Source organism: Aphis gossypii, chromosome 2, assembly GCF_020184175.1.
Source record: "Aphis gossypii isolate Hap1 chromosome 2, ASM2018417v2, whole genome shotgun sequence".
In the NCBI taxonomy this organism is placed as follows: domain Eukaryota; kingdom Metazoa; phylum Arthropoda; class Insecta; order Hemiptera; family Aphididae; genus Aphis; species Aphis gossypii.
Window position 1 is genome coordinate 66,755,817 of NC_065531.1, and position 17,302 is coordinate 66,773,118.

General features: G+C 24.1%; 1 protein-coding gene across 5 annotated transcripts in view; it reads left to right on the forward strand.

Moving 5' to 3' along the window:
- Window positions 1-7,470: 7,470 nt before the first annotated feature.
- Window positions 7,471-17,302, forward strand: part of LOC114123600 (uncharacterized) — a 101,694-nt gene continuing 91,862 nt past the window's right edge. For 3 of the 5 annotated variants that reach the window (XM_027986639.2, XM_027986640.2, XM_050200579.1), the window contains exons 1-2: window positions 7,471-7,667; window positions 8,305-8,406. The gene's annotated coding sequence lies outside the window, so the exon portion shown is untranslated. The remainder of the gene's footprint in view (window positions 7,668-8,304; window positions 8,407-17,302) is intronic. The other 2 variants (XM_050200577.1, XM_050200578.1) reach the window with 1 other exon arrangement.

Consider the following 17,302-nt stretch of genomic DNA (forward strand, 5'->3'; position numbering starts at 1 on the left):
AAATATAACATGAAAATACCATGCAGGATAAGTTATTATTATAAAAATGTCTATAGGTACATAAATACATAATACTTTATAATAATAACTTATAAATGCGATTTGTTTTTTCAAAAATTATTTCAACCAACCTTATTACTAATAGTTATATATATATATATTATACATATTACTATATTAGTCTTAGAAATATGGGTTCACAAATCATCTCCACTTAGAATCCTTTGTCATCTTATAATATTATGATATATAAATTTAATTTAAATTTATATAGCAGTAGCTTATAATATTGATAGAGACCTACTCAATTATGATGTAAAATCGACACTTATAAATATAATATAATAGAGTGATTTTTTTGGTTTATCAGGAATTTTGTGAAAATGTATCTATATAGACTATGGGTATGTATTTGTACTCATAAAAATTTCTTGGAATTTACCAACTTAAAACATAAATAATTATGTATGTAGAAAAAGTTATATTTTTAGAACCTACGAGCCATCAAACTAATTTGAATCTAGCTTAAGACTGTAGTTAGCAATGTGTGTTGACATTTAAAAAATAAATAAATAAGTTATCAATACTATCTCTGCGTATCTAAACAGGTTATTTTACAAGTTATACATTGCAGTTACAATGTGCATTATAAAATATGATTAATTCAAGAACCAATAAATAAAATTACTGTACATTTGAGTATTTTTCATTTGAATTTTATAGACAATTTTGTCTAACATTTCTAAAAAAAAATAAATAAATCTACAAGTCTTTTAAAACCACGGTTTTTGTTTACTTTTATACAACGACATTAAATTCTACTAATGATTCATTTTACTGAGAAAATATAATAACATAATTTTTTAATTATAATAATATATTATCTTACATCAATGACTAAACATAAAGAATACTATTTTAATATTACGTCTGGAAATTTAATAATAATAAAATTTCTAAATATCAGATCCTATCGGTTGATAAAATAAAGTCTTTTATTTGGAGGTGTTCGTTATATAAAGAATTCTACAGTATGTTTGTAATTTATTTGGTATTTGCAGGTATTTGTTATAGAGGATTTTATTTAACGTTTCCAAAAAGTATTTTAAGATTACAGATCTTGTTATAAATGTTTTAAATTGTTAAATTGAAATACCCAAATAAAAACTTATAGTCATAACAATACGAGTACATTGAATAAAAATTGAAGGTAGCTGAGAAAATTAAAATTTATTTTAAAGATAGGATTTAGATAAAACGTATCTAATCCATTCGCGCTCGACAACGTAATTTCAGAAAATAAATTGCATGCTGTTTTTATGTGATAAAATGAAATTGTTTTTTTCATAAAACTATTTTATTTGAAGTATTTTTATACTTTTATGTTATATTATATTATAAAAAATTGACAAGTTAATATTTTGTTTTTCTTTATTCTTATGGCCAAATGTTAACCCTAAAATTATAAAATCTGTCGTCAGAAAGATAAATAAATAAGTATATATAACAACGACTCATACATGGAATAATAAATTATTAATACCAAATCAGTGTCATAGTATCTGTAAAAGGGGCCTAATACGCACGGACTTACTAAACTTCATCTTTAATATAACCCGTCAAACGTGTCTAGCTTAATTTATTATAACTATCCTAAGTTACATTAAATTAGGATCCATTCAAATTTAAACATACCAACTTTCTCATACAAACTTTCAAATGTTTAGCGAAACTCTAAGCATTTACTTTTCCTAAAAAAGTATGTTAATTTTGAATAGCATTTATCCAATAATAACTTATAACTTTTTAATCATATCGAAGGACATTTAACTAATAGTTAGTATAAACGTTTAAATATCTTGAGAAAAATTACAGTATTATGTTTCTGTGTACGATTATTCTTGATATATTTTTGTAACTGATATTATTTACAAAGGTAATATTTTATTTGTAGAAATATATTTTAATCGTAAAAATACGATCATATTGCATAAATACAAAAATTAAAAATATGTGTTTTTCTTTGTGCGCGTGCTAAAGAATGAAGAAACTGTTTTTAGACTAGAAAAAATGTTTCAATATTTAGGGTGATTTTTAGTGAAAATCGGATATAATTAAACATCGAATTAAAACACTAAGAATTTTTTAAAAATAATCGGGGAAAAAATTCAGAAAAACGAGAATATTAATTTACGAACACCATAATTTATTTTGTTATGTAGTTTATAAGATCAATTTTGCTTTTTTTTTTGTAATAATTTTAAATAATATTTAGAATTATAACAAAAAAAAATAAATATATTATAAATATATATAACTATAAATGCAAATATTTTAAATAGTTATAATAGTATATATTTTTTAACATATAATTTTCAAAATAATTTGACTACTTTCGACTTTTTTCATTTATATTCAAATAATAAAATGACATATTTTTTTCCATCAAACGTATTTGTATTCAATATTTAATACTTCTATTTAATCAAGCATCTAAGTAGATGCTTAACTGATAGAGAACTATTAATTAATAGTAGGTACATTTGGAATCATATAAATTAATTTAAAAAAAAATTTTAAAAGTATACAGATAAATAAAAATGTATACGTACTATTTACATTAAACATAGGTATGTAAATATGGTTTTGTAGTGAATACTAAATTATTAGTAAACTAATTATTACAGCACACGATGCACAGGTAACGTATTATGTTAAGTCATGTAATTTATATAATATTAAACTTTATTTATTTGCTAAATATTAACAGACCAAATAATTAGTCTTATTTCATTTGTAAACAATTGCATCTATATTGATAGACACAATTGACGCAACGTTTCTTGGGGTATTTCCTTCGGTGTTGCATCTTTCTAAACTTTCTATTAAGTTTATTTAATGAACACTTTTAAGTCAGTTTGATTCAAAGACAGTTAATGTCGCATTTATATGTATTCTAGGACGAATGTGTATAAGCAAGTTTCGTGTACCGCATATTATACGTTATTCTACATTGAATTACGTATGTAGGTGTATACTCAGAAGTTTTCTCGTCATATCTCGGCAATGGACTACTTCTATTGTCTGTAGGCATTTTGCCTAACTTTTTAGATCTATATATTACGCAAACTCTCTTGCCGTGTTGACGTAGTAGAAATCGTAGTTGTGCGACAAGTGTAAAAATCGATAAGTTGGACCTAACGACGGGTACACCCCGTAATGAATAAATGTTCGAAAACTCAAAAGGGATTTTGTATGTTATCGTGTACAGTATTTTATCAGCAATGACAATAATTGACGTTTATGAGATAAATATTGATTGAAAAAAGGACATAATTATGTATTTAAGATTATATGGATGTATTATAATATTACCTATATTACTTTTTATTGTATTTTCTTCAAATATTTATCATTAGGTTTATAACTATACTATTAAATACTTTTTACGCTTGATACAAAAATAAAAATAAAAAAAACCAAATACATTAGTCACAATTTGCAACACATCTTTCCGCATAATTTATTGTACGCTAAATTTCATTTATCAACATATAGTAGGTACGTATATGGTTAGTTATTTCATGTTCATACCAATATAATTTATAAACAATATAAGTAAAAGTATCCAGTAATTAATGCTATAAGATAATATGATATTGTATTGAATGATAACAGATTTTTAGGGGAAAAAAAAAACAAAAAAATTGTTAAAAGCTATACCTAGTTAACTATATCTATTTGATAACTGTATATTTTATTAACATTTAAATTTCAATCATTATTTTAACAAGTTATAAGAACATGAATATAGGTATAATTACTTATTGCGTTTTAAAAGTATAAAAGTATTCATTTTTTTAACTAATTTCTTTACAGTATTGTCTCATTGGCCATTGCTTTATAATCTTTATAAGGATATTTTTAGATTTTGAGTTGAACGATGAATATAATGTTTTTACTATAAGTTTTCAATAAAATGCTTCAATTTTCAAAAATATGGGTGGTTTTAATTATATAATTAGATAAAGTTTATAATTTAAAGAGGTTAAAATTAAAGATTCACAGTACTTATATTTAAAAAAAAGAACAAATTAAGATAAAAATGAAAAGTTTTACGAATATTAAATTTTTGATAAAATTACGAATTGAAAAATTAATTATTCAAACGATATAATATAACGATATTATATTTTATATAATATATATTGTATATTGTATATTTTTATACTAATTAAATACCACATTATCCAAGAAATAGTTTTCTCCCAGAATCGTTTTTCATTTACAATAATAAATGATTTGTATTGAATTCAAATTTAACACACCTATAATAGTAACCCATTCGACACCTAATGTACCTACTCACATTTCCACCTTTTTTACTCTGTATCTATATACCAAATTAAGTTTTATTTGAAAAATAAATAAATTTTGTTTTTAAAATTATTGGATTAATAGATTGATATTTATAAGAATTTCTGCAAAAAAGTAAGATAAATGATATCATTAGGTACAAAAAAAGTGTTTTCTTGAAATTTTAATTTAATTAATTATACTTAAATTATATTAAATTATCAATTTACTAAATTTTTAACATTACAGTATATTAGATGTACATCAATAAGATAAGTATATCGTAATATTTTTATATCATTAATGTGAGCATTGTTAACTATTGTTATGATGATAAGATACTTATTGTCACCGATAGATGATTAATATTTTTAATTGATGATATACATACACTTAAAATTTAACAATGTATATTATTATCAACGATACTATACAGACGAAAGAGTAAAATTATTATCATACTAAAATACTAAAACCAATATAGTTTGTAGTTAATATGAAAAAATTATTTTGCTGTGTATCTCAAAAATGCCAACGATCATAGTATCATACTGACTTTTTATGTATTTACTATTGTTCTATCCACTTATTTTTGTCATAAAATCATCTGGATAGTAAACGTAATGGACTCTCGGTGAGCAATATTAATGATCAAAGTACACAATAATTTCAACAATATTATCAAAATACATACTAACATCTCAATCCGTAACGTATCAGTCGTATCAAAAACCTCTTTATTCCATATTTTTACAGAATATTACCCTACAACATACCATCATTTTTCATTTTATTATATTATCTCTTTTTCTTAAAATTATTATTTTTTGTATTTCGACTTAAGATGAATATTACTTTGTAGGCTACCAGTCAGGATTTCTCATATATGAGAGAAGATCAAAATTAGATAATTGTATAACTATTAACTATACAATATTGATTGTAGAATAATAATCTGTAATTGTATTAATGTAAATATAATTTGGTCTTAAAAAAATACCTTTGCATGTGTTTAAATATAAAAATATAGAAATAATTTCTGTATAAAAACATGTTTATTTGTATAATAAAGTCTTAAAACTTTGTTTTTTATTGAATCATTTTAGTAGCTTTTAATAATAGATTTTAATATTCTAACATTCTACATACATACTAGTTATCATTATTATATTTTGTAAGTTAAAAAGATAATTCAACTGTTATTGGATATGATCATTTAAGCAGTAACTATTCATTATCATATGAAATATGTTCACATTTCATAATGTTTTATGATACCTGTGTATAGCAAACCTATATAGAAATTGTTTTTATCATTTTCATGAAATCATTATAATTTATCGTATAATATGTTATTTATAATTTATACCACAGTTTAAACGTGAATAAAAATGTACAAAAAAAAAAAGTACTAAATTTATTATATAGTATAATACATTATATTATGTAGTACATACTATGGCCTAAGCACATAGTCTATTTAGGGGTGTATTATTTTTGCTAGTTGCTGGACATTTATTTAATGGTTATTTATCAGTATAACCCATTATAGATATAATAGGTACTGATAAATGCTCGAAACATGATATTTATTGGTAATAGCCAATAGGTTACTGAACAGTTAGCAACATTCGTTGGTTATTAATGTATTATACTTCTATAGTGACCTTTCATTTATATTTATTACAAGTAAATGGATCAAGTAAACAATTTGAAAAAAAAAACAAGACTTCATTATTTAAATAAATAAAACATGAAACAATATAAGTTACTTCAAACATTTTTACTCTGTATTTTACTATACTGCAGTGTCGCATAATATTGATTACAGAATTTATCTTAAAAATAAATTTACATATTTACATCAGAGTGTGTAATAAACTAAAAATAATTAAAAATTTAATAAAATAAACTATTTGTTGTAAAAATAATAAATATAAAATCGATAATATTTATTTAGTGTACCTCTATATATTTTTATGAAATTAACTTGCAGTAAAATTTTCTTATTACAAATCCATAAATGTTAATAAATTCATTTAGCTGAATAAATATACAAATAAAAAATTTCAAATCTAAAAAAAGGGATATTATGATAATTTGCAATTTATATCATATATTAATTTATTTCATCATCAGTAAATATTTATTGAGGATTATTAATAACTGTTAATTACATCATGCTGATATATTATTTTATACGTAGGTTATAATATAATATACTGTAAATATGACTGTAAGTCATTACCTAGTAGCTATTACTAACTTTGTCTCACAATTGTAAACTAGATTAAGATAGATTTTTGTAATATTTATAAAAAAAAACAAAAATATATTTTAAATGAAAATTATTTATTTAATTTTTTTCGAATTATCATTAAATATCTATATACACTAAACTTATTTGCTTGTTGATATTATCAGTTAATTTTGTTTGCATTTTTAAAATTTGTTTAGGAATAGTCAGTCTCACTAGCTTATCTATACTAAATAATAGGAAGGCACTTATTTGAACTTAATATGTTTCTTAATTACAACAAAATGTGTTGATGAAGTGTATAATATCTGACCATTACTCAAAGCAATGTCTCAGGTTAAAAACAGTCAACACTCTGTATTATATACTGCAGAATACTCTGAATATATTATTATCAATAGAGGGGTGATGATCAGATAAAATGACAAAATACCTAAGTCTGTAATAATACGACGAAGTACTTTGAAAAATATTCTAATAAATTGTACAAAAAAAAAATAATCTTTTTTTCCGACTTAAACTTATGTAAAAATAATTATGTTTTAAAATATAATATACACATAGTTAGTGTCTTATACTGCGTTAAATGGATCTGTCCACGTAATATCATGTTTTTTTACGGCATAATATACAAAAATACACACACGTCATAATGTATATTTAATATACGATATTATTATATACTATTTAGGTAGGTTATCATATCGATATAGGTATAAATATCGCATTTTATTTAATATTATACCTATATATTGTAGAAAATAATGTGTGTTACGTTCGTCGAGGGTTGCGCAGAATCCGGTAGTGCCAACGCCGTCGCCGCCACCGTCGCCGCAGATGAACCTTGCGTACACAGAGACACACGAGTGTGTGCGTGCGACTCGAGCGGATCGGAGCGACGGCAGTCGGTACGCGGACACTAGACACGTTGCGCGCTCGATCCACCACCGGCCACCACCCCGGCGCCGCGCCAGACATCGTGTCGCAGGGTCGAAACGATAAATTAAACGTCGCGTTGACAATATATACATATTCACGGCCGTTGTCGCGTCTGGTTAGTATCGTATGCAAATAATTATGTTTAATAATATTATATAACATTATATGGTTTGTGCGACGAAATTCCGTTCTGCAATAATAATAATAATAATATCCTAATGATCACACGTAACTACTATAAATAATATAATGATATCACATCGTACCTATATCATAATATTGTACCGTTGTAGTTAACGCGATTCATTAAAATAATATATGATAATAATATGATGATATTATAATACCTTTGAGCATAGGACAACATAATATTATATTAGGTATAGGTAGGTAGGTACAGAGCTAGTAGCCATCATGATAAGTTGAAGGCACAATAAAATATCATATTTTTTAGTTTTTTTTTTTCACTGCGATCTACACACGTATTATTGTAATGTTATAATAGTTATTATATGTATTAGATACATTTTATAATGATATGCATTTTTAATTATTTTTGGATATCTTTTTCTCTCTCTATCGTATTTTCTATATTTTATATTACACCTTTCACTATTGCCTTTTGTATTTTATCTCTCTCTCTCTCTCTTTTTCTTTTTTTCTACATAATGCATTTATAGTACAATATTTATATGCATGTTCGTTTTGATATTTAAATCGGCCGTTTTGGTGAACGAATCACGCGACAACAGCAATGCTGCAGAACAACTACAGCCATCCGCATTGTCACCGAACTGAATTTCGCGGCCAGCGGGTTGCATGTATACGATTTTAAAATCGAAAAGCTGTCGGTGGTGAGTGTTATTATTATTTTTTGTTATTTTGTTTGTTTTTGCAGGTCGTAGGCATACGTATTACCTATGTTACGCTTATGCTTGATATTTCTTAAACAAAATGCAATAATCATTAGGTATATTTAAATGAAAGTTTTACTCTGTGCTATTATACGGACAGAATTTATACCGAACAGATTATGAAAAAAATGTATGTTTTTACAACATAAAACAATCCATCATATCATTATTACTTAACATTATTAATAAACCCTCGTGGGACATACTATATTTATTTTATATTATATATTATATTACAATAAACTGTATTAATGCATATTCGGTGGTTATACCTTTAATTTGTCTTGAAGATTGACTCAAAATACTATACCTCTATAAATTACAAAAAAAAAATACTTATCAAGAAAAAATTGAAAATCCATTATATCTTCTTGTATTGAATTTTATACTAATATCATAACTTTTATTTTGATTTATAGTAAATAGTCAATAAAAACTTACTCAAATAAAATTTACTAAAATTTAAACAATATCTTATTAAAATCCATAGTGATATATCTTTGCATTTTCATTTTTCATGCAACGATAATAGTCAATAGGTAATTATAAATTATATAGATTTATATAAAATAACAAAATACATACGTATAAGATTGTATCAGTGTAACACAAATATGAATAAATATAAATAATGAATATAAAATACATTTCCAAGCTATCAGTAGGCAATCGAAAGTGAAACATCGTCTAATTTTAAAACAGATTTTGTAAGAAAATTAGCTAATTAATTTTTGTTGACTTACTATTGAATAAATGTATACAATATTAAATAAATTAAATTTTTTTAGTTAAAGATAAAATGTTAAGTTTTATGGAACTTGAATTATTTTTATAACACTAATAAAAAAGCGGATAAAAAGCTAACCAGTCTATTTTAGAGTAGGTGTCGAGTACACCTCATCATTGAGTAGGTCATTATAATGGATGTGTTAAATTTGAATTCTATGATAAGGTTGTTCGAAAAATTACGAAAAATGGTTCGAGCGAAGAGTACCGGAAACGATCTGTCAGCCTATACATTTTTAAGTATATATTTATTATATATGTATTTATATGGCTATTATAAATATAATTTTTCATATTATTAATTGAATCAATTGTCACCGAAAACATAATATTTATTGTATTATTAAATATTTGAATAGCACCTAATACTTAACTTTATATTTAGATCAAACTCGTATAATGTAGTTATTATCATTCGAGTCAATAGTAATTACTAATTACGATATGAATAAGTTCGTAGTATAAAAAACATGCAATGGTTTAAAGTATAATATTATTTAAGTATTTTGAAAACGTGATTGCGTGTAGTAAAATACAATAATATTTATAAAAAATTTGTTACCAAAAATAAGTTTAAATTATAACAAATGATGACTAAAACCGTTATTCTTTGTTTAATTGGTGTACCTCAATTTCGTCAGAATTTTAACTAATATCTATGTATAAAAAAAAAAAAAAAAATGTGACAATATATATTTTTAGGTTTTTATATTTCAGTAAGAACTACTTACGACTTTATGAGGAATTTTGTATTAGATTTTCAAGCCTTATTTATAACAATTAAATAAATGATATATCTTTAATTGCAAAATAATTTGAAAATGTTCGCAAAATTGACAAATTTTAATAACATATAAGTTCAAATACCTATTAAAAAATCATAATTAATATTTATTTTATACTAAAATATCAAGCTATATGGAATATTTTATTATATTTACAAGTTTTAATTTACTTTGAAATTTTTTTTTTTTATACTTCAACACTAAAATTGCAAATGCCTATAAATAGCAAAAGAAGAGTTTAAATATTTTAAAAGTGATGTGTATAAATGTATGGGGAATTTAAGATTATTCATTTTTGAATCATAACATTTACAAAAAAATGACAAAATTGACTTTGAAAAATATCGTTATTAAAAATATTAATAAATAAATAATAATATTTAATCGATATTTATTTTGTATTCATCACGTTTAAGTATAAAAAAAAAAATGGTTAACCGGTTTTAATATCATTAAATTTAAAAAAAAAATAATAATAAATAACGAATAATAATTACTATATTCTTGTGGTTTATTTAACTTCGTTGAGAAGGTGAAAGACGGTGTAATTACATTATAATTTAATATAAGAAAGCTGACGGTTTTGAGAAAGGAATGTGTACAGGAAAAAGCTGTTTTCTCGACCATTATTATTTCATAACGTATTTCCCTAGAGAGATGGAAATTCCTGAACGAATTTCATTAGCAAAGACCTCACTAGATTCATAACAGGAAAAAAATTGTAGGTCAATTTTTGCTTGACAATAATGTAACGATTTTCTTAATTGTGTCTTTTTTATAACTTAAGATGCAAATTATATCGGCTTATGCCAGTGGAGTTTTTCTTAAAAAAAACAACATTAGTTGTAGCAGTCATATTTTTTCTTATTATATAGTGTAGTATTTTTACGAGAAAAAACCTTTAAAGTACATAATTGACTTTTAAAAATTCTTATGTGTATGTTGTATGATACTATGGTATCTACATTTTCTATCACATCACGATTTTCGTAATCAGTCAGTGGCTACATCAAGGTACTGGTTTGCATTCCTAATAATATGTAACTGTATCTTCAATATATTGTTCCTGAAGTATATTTTTAACATTTTAACCTCAAAGCTTATTCAATTATAAGTTATAACTTTAAACGCTGTTTGGAAAGTTTTTTACATATTAAAACTAAATTCACAGTTTACTATTAGCAATGACTATTTAAAGTTTAGACAAGATGGAAAATGTGAATAAGTCATTTTACCTCTAAACACATTTCTATTTCTTCGCCTTCGTACCAAAAGTTTAAATAGTCTTAACTACTAAAACTAATTGTTCAACATACATGACAGTTTTTAAAAATTATCCTATATTATTTACTGCAGCGTTGAAATTAAAATCAGTGATTTTACTTTAAATTATAAGCTAAAATGATTATTTGGTTTTATTTTGTTATCTATACTGGGAGGATAAACTTTTATATACAAACATTTATTTAATGAAAAAAAGACATTTTTACAGAGAATATTCATTTTGTAAATTTTCTATTAGCCTATAAATTTATAACTGAGGTTTATGGTATTTACGTAATATTATAGTTGGTTTATATACTATAAGTAGTTTTTTGATTTATTTAATTATTTACATTTTTTTATTATTTCGTAAACCATAATTGCTTTTCAATAACATAATATTATATATAATGAACAAGTAAAATATACTTTCAATATATATTCTGAAAATAACGTAAAGTTCATATGTGTAGAAAGTGAGCTAAAAAAAGTATAAAATAACCGATCACGTATCAAAGCTTCTTTGATACATGAACAATACAATGTAAACTTGGCACCATCTATGTCTTTTGTAGTTTTTTAACGCCCATTTTCTATAAAAAAAAATAGTCATTTATTCACATGAAGTTTGAAATAAAAATCATGAAAGCGTAAACTTTTGATCTCACTATATAGAATTGAGATACAATAACGTTTGTGGTAGATATTGAGATATTTAGAATAAAATGTATTAAATAATTTATTTTCCAAGTAATTTCGAATGAATTAAATAGTATATACCTTATAGAAATAAAATGCAATCAGTAAATTATTATCAATATTAAAATGTTATAATATGTTTCATTAATATTTTTTTTTTTTAAATAACGTATTCGCCTACATCAAGTCGATCCACATTTAACCTTAATATTGATACATAACTATCTAATATGTGTTAAATATATTGGTTAAATGTTTACATACGTCAGTTCTAAAAAGGTTTGTTACATGCCAAGTTGTTATCCTTAATTCTGCATTTCTTTTCCATTTTCAATCTTAATTCCATGATCTCTTGACCAAGGCTTTGATATTTGTGATATCATAATAATAGATTTTTACTAGGTAGGGTTGTTAACCCTACGTCTAAACTTAAACTAGAGGATTAGACCTCAAAACTAATGGGTCAGGAGGTGGCTGTTGCAGCAACTTGTGCTGAGTGACAAAAGCACCACTTTCTCTACAACAAAGTGGCAGGACATTGAAGTAACGAATAAAACTTTTAGAGAATAGTATGGCCAGAAAAAGAAAAAGAATTTTTTTTAATTTAATTAATTTAATTTCTATAAACTTCTAATAATAAGATTAAATCTGTTAACATGATGGATAGGTAACAGAAACAATTTAAATTATTAAAATAAAATTGTAAAGAACATGCTGGGTCGTACTCAAACCAATTTCCTTAGGCTATTGGTTCGGTGTTCGGCCCTAAACTTATTTTTAAGGAGCCAGTTCTTACAAAAACATTGAAATCTTTCACTCACTATTGAGGCTTAGATAACAAACTTCAACAAATTTTTAGAACTAAGTTTATTCATTTATCAACATTGTATTATTGTGTATGAATTAACTATTAATTTTTGTTGTTAAATAAGACAACATTTTCTTTTAAAATCAAGCCTGACCTTAAGGAAGATTTAGTTTGCTTGTTGTCCGTCAAAGCTGAGAACAGGAAACGTGTATTTTTTAAGCTATCATATTTTATTTTTATAGCATTATTTGTACTGCATAAATTTTTTTAAATAGTTTTGGTAAAATTAAGAATTGGTTTGGTTTAATTTAAAAATCAAACAATTTATTATATTTGTTACACATGCTTACAATAAATTATTGAAGCAACTTCTGTAACGTGCAAATATAGACATGTTAGCATGACAAAATTTCTAGTCTTAAAATTGGGTAGCTATACATATGTTGTAAATTAGAGTTTTAATCGTATTAAATTTCTATTTTTTTCGGGTTAATACTATTAAAATATTTCAAAACCCAGGGGGTCATTAACAGCGAAATATAGTAAGTGTTATACAGGTAGACATTTTTTTCAATAGTGAACATTTGAATAAATAAAAAAAAAGTTTGATGAAAGGATTTGAAATTAAATTATTACTACGTCGAGTCTCCATAAGAAAGTTTTATCGCACGAACAAACTTTTATGATCACATTTTCCAATTGCTATGCTTTAAACTTTGGTGTAATGCAGATGAATTCGCATGCATTTTTGAAAGTTATGATAGCATTCAGAGAGAGTGGAAAAACACTGTTTATCGAGCACGTACTATTTTGTTTAGGCACCCTACTCGATATTTTTCAATAATCAAAACATATTTAATTAATTTTTGTTTTTCTAGTTTTCAAACATAACATTTATTCGATTTATATTTTTACTGACTGAAATATGCATGTGATAGATGTAAGATGTGTAGTTGGTGAGTGTTTATTTGTGAGTGTGCGTCAATGTGTAAATTTTACGCATAAGTGTGTACAACTAATCTTGAAATGTCCTCTGGGATCCGATTAATTTTATTCTTCATTTCCACCACTCTCTGTCGTCTCTTATATAAATAACGCTTTTAGTTTCAAGTCTCCATTTATCTATCGCTCTTTGGATTACGTGCACTGCAAACGATGCTTTGCTGTTACACGCGGGTGGCGTTCTATATTACTGTAATTAATTATAGCAAACAATATCTACGTGTATAATAATAGTAGTAATAATGATAATAATAATAATAATTGAAAGAAGCCACCTGCAAACCGTGTTTTGCGAACACATTTCCTGAAGATCTAAAGGTTATAATATTATATATTATGTACGATACTTGTACTTGTACTAAAACAGTTATACCTAATGTTTTAATTAGTCAGTTAAGGATAGAGTACCAGTATAATAGTAAACTAGTTTACTTATATTATAGGAATTAGTAATTTTTCATTATTAATAATACAATATAATAGGTATATTATTTTACAATCATTGATCTTTAAAATATTTCATGTTTTGAACAATTTCATTTGAATACAAGGTGAAAAGCATTTTCATATTGTGTTGTGAAATCAAATTTTTTTTTGAATACAAAATTAAAAGTCACAAATGATTGTTTAATTTCATCATAAAAAGACAAATATCAGTAATAAATTATTATTATTATTTTTTTTTTGAGTGAATTATTATTTAATTTTTATTTACAATTTCAGTATCAATTTAAAAAAAAAAACGTTTAACAAATAAATATTTAAATTTTAACTCTTTAATAAGGAATAAAATGGATATTAATTTAATCGTTGAATTTTTTTTATTATAATTGAATGTACTTTTTTCGTAATACGCCCTATATTAGTTCATATTAATATTAGATAATTTAGCATTTATTCAAAGATTTAATACAATAAAATTATATTATTATCCATAAACAAAAAAAATAACTAAATGATTTCAATATTTTCGTGTATTTTATTTAAAAGCAAATCATATTACTCTATAGAAAATAAATATGTTTAATAATTGATTGCAAGAATTACGTTTTCATCTATTGGGTGATAGGAGAGAATTACATTATTTAATGAAACGACGACCAACGGGTTAAACACTTAGTAGTGTTTACAACTAAATTTTAGTCGAATATAAACATATATGAACGTTGTGTATGTGTGGTAATGATTTTAAACATATACAATCCTTTACTAAGCCTTTAGGGAGATGTGTCTGTAGGGTTTAGCAAGTTCCCTGTACTATATACAAGGTATACACATAATAAACCTCATAGGAGCTTAGATTATAACTTTGATTTACCGGATTCGAACATAAAAACGTGTATTGGCTGAAAATGTCTAACACATTAAAACTACCTATTCACTCATAATTTATTATCATGGAAATAATTGACACAAATGATTTGAAAATACAATTTTTTTGTAAATAGTTTCTATATTATTATTAAGAATTAAACATTGTTTTCTGATTTGTATTACGTTAAAGTCATACAATTTTAAAACAATATAGCCCTTCATGAGTATTTATATAAATTCCTATAGATTATAGTATTAATGAAAACTTTGATCAGTAATAATAAAAATATTATGTAGAACATTCGTTTAAAATAAAAAACAATAATTTCGAATAATTGTGTTTATATGAACACATTTTCTCTGAAATTGTAATACAATAATATCATCTTCTGTTAAGGCTATTTGTTTCAAGTTTCATTTCAATGTTATCACACATCATTAAATTATTATAACGTAATAAGATATGACTTATTTTTAGATACTTTTAACTATTATAATCTTAAGTGGAGAAATAAATAATGTATTGATTTTACATTGATATATATATATTTTATTTTTTTTGCGTTTTTCGTTACCTTTTGGTGCAAGAAAATTTCATACATTTTCAACTTAAATATCTTGTCTGATGTCCCTCAAGAAAGTTAATCTAGTTTGAATTTATGGGAATTAAAAGTAAACAGTTCCCATTACTTATTTTAATATTTAAGAAAATAAAATAGAGATTTAACTGGAATTTTCGAGTAGAACTAGTTTTTGACAGTTAGGCAGTTATAGGTTTATAGTTATATCAGTTATAGGTAGTTGAAATGTTCACAAAATGTTTGCTTAGCATTAGCACATAGTATAATAATTTTCAAAGTATAGGTATATATACTCTTATATACAACAATTATTTATTACATGAGAATTTTTTTTTCAATAATTGAGATAAAGAATATTTTGATTTATTTAACAGCTTGAAATTATAATAGTAGTTCCGTTATAATAATTATTATTGAACATAAAATTTAAAATAAATTGAATGTTGATCCACATTTTTTTTTATCTGAGTGTTTGAATTTAGAACTTTGACAAGTATAAAAATATCATAAAATACAAAAAATATCTATTTTTAAGATATTGATTTAAGTCATTTTAGCATATTACAATATTAAAGATATTTGATAGAAATTATTATAAACAAAATACAAATATAAAATAATTAGTCAAAACTCGTGACTTATGATTTAAACTCAAGATACAATTTAATATAGGATACTTGTAGTTTAGCTTTTGGAACTAATATTATAGGTATAGTTTTATGGCTCAGGTAGTAAATTTAAATGACTTTTAATTAACAAATTTTGACAGTGCTATTAAACATAAAGTTTATAATCCATTATAACCGTCATCATCACTAAGGGAGAAGGTATCAAAACTTTCTATAGCAGTAGAAAATGTATTAGTATGAGAGTTACTATATTCACATTTTGCTTGAATGTACAAAATGCACAAAAACCTATGGTCCATAAAGGTTTTTGGTCACATTATTTTTGTTGTTATTCTCTTATTGAACTTTATAGAATATTTTAGTGAAATTAAATATTCTTAATACTTAAAATATCACAAAGTATAAAGATTAAAAAATCCAAAAAAAGTCGTTCTCCGATTTAAAGGTTTAGAGTTTACAAATGTAATGGTTTCATTCAATTTAAATTCAATTAAATGATAAATAAATCATAATTCAGTAATAAAAATAAAACGAAAGAAATGATGTTGATGTATCAATCTCAATTTCTAAGGATATCTCATAATTTATTTATAATAATTATTAATATTTAATTATTATTTTTATTAAGAAAATAATAATAACAGTCTTAACAAAATAGTTTATAAAAAAAAAAATTCTCAATACTTCATGTAAAAGCATTAGGTAGTAACATAATTTAATTTATTCAAAAATGTAAAAAAATACGATTCGACCTGATATAATAGGTAGTATTTTTGTATAATTATTTGCATGGTCCTTGCTGTGATTAATATGAGACCGGAACAGTCAACCGATTTTGATCTATTGATGAATCTCGCTGTTTGAGTAATTTATGATATTTCATCAACTTCATGTTTGAGGAGTAAAACATTTAGGTACCTATCATAAAAAGTAAAAGTATGTGTATTACCATTCGTTTTCAATTGACTT